Raw genomic sequence first — 742 nt, 5'->3', positions numbered from 1 at the left:
GAACGAAAGGATGCCATTTGTAGGGAAAATTATAGAACTAGAAAATATTAAGTCAATCAAGGTTCAAAAGGGCAAAGGTCATCTATTTTCTCTCAAATGTAGATGTTAGATCTAAAATATAAACGTGTACATATGTAAATATATACATATATTCATGCATATACATATATATGAGATCTTATATATGTTTATATACATATATATGTATCTATATGTTTATATTCATATATCTATGCATATGTATATGAGCAATCAGATTAATGCTGTTTAACAAAAATGTATATAACCTGTGAGTAGAGATAAGAGGAGGAAAATGAGGGAAAGTGACGGAAAGGGTGACATTGCCCAAGAAGCACTGTACTCATAACCTGGCTTATGAAATTGTAACCCTTTTGTACTACTTCTTAAAAATAACAACAAAAGTGAAAATAAAAAATGAATATTAGTAAGTTGAACCATGTCTTCTGGTTAATAGGTCCTACTGGAGTAAGGCAAATAGAGAAAAAAGAATGAATATAGTCAAAATACTTTATGAACATATATGGAAATAAAACAAGGAAACGACAAGACATTTAAGAAGGAAGAGGTAGTGGCTGGGAATGTGGCTCAGTGGCAGAGCACTTGCCTTGCATGCATGAGGCCCTGGGTTCGATTCCTCAGCACCACATAAGCAAAAAGAAAAAAGCCGGAAGTGGCGCTGTGGCTCAGGTGGTAAAGCACTAGCCTTGAGCTGAAGAGCTGA

This window comes from Dipodomys spectabilis, unplaced genomic scaffold (genome assembly GCF_019054845.1).
Source record: "Dipodomys spectabilis isolate Male_0828 unplaced genomic scaffold, ASM1905484v1 ptg000050l, whole genome shotgun sequence".
In the NCBI taxonomy this organism is placed as follows: Eukaryota; Metazoa; Chordata; class Mammalia; order Rodentia; family Heteromyidae; genus Dipodomys; species Dipodomys spectabilis.
Note: the sequence above shows the minus strand (reverse complement) of the source record.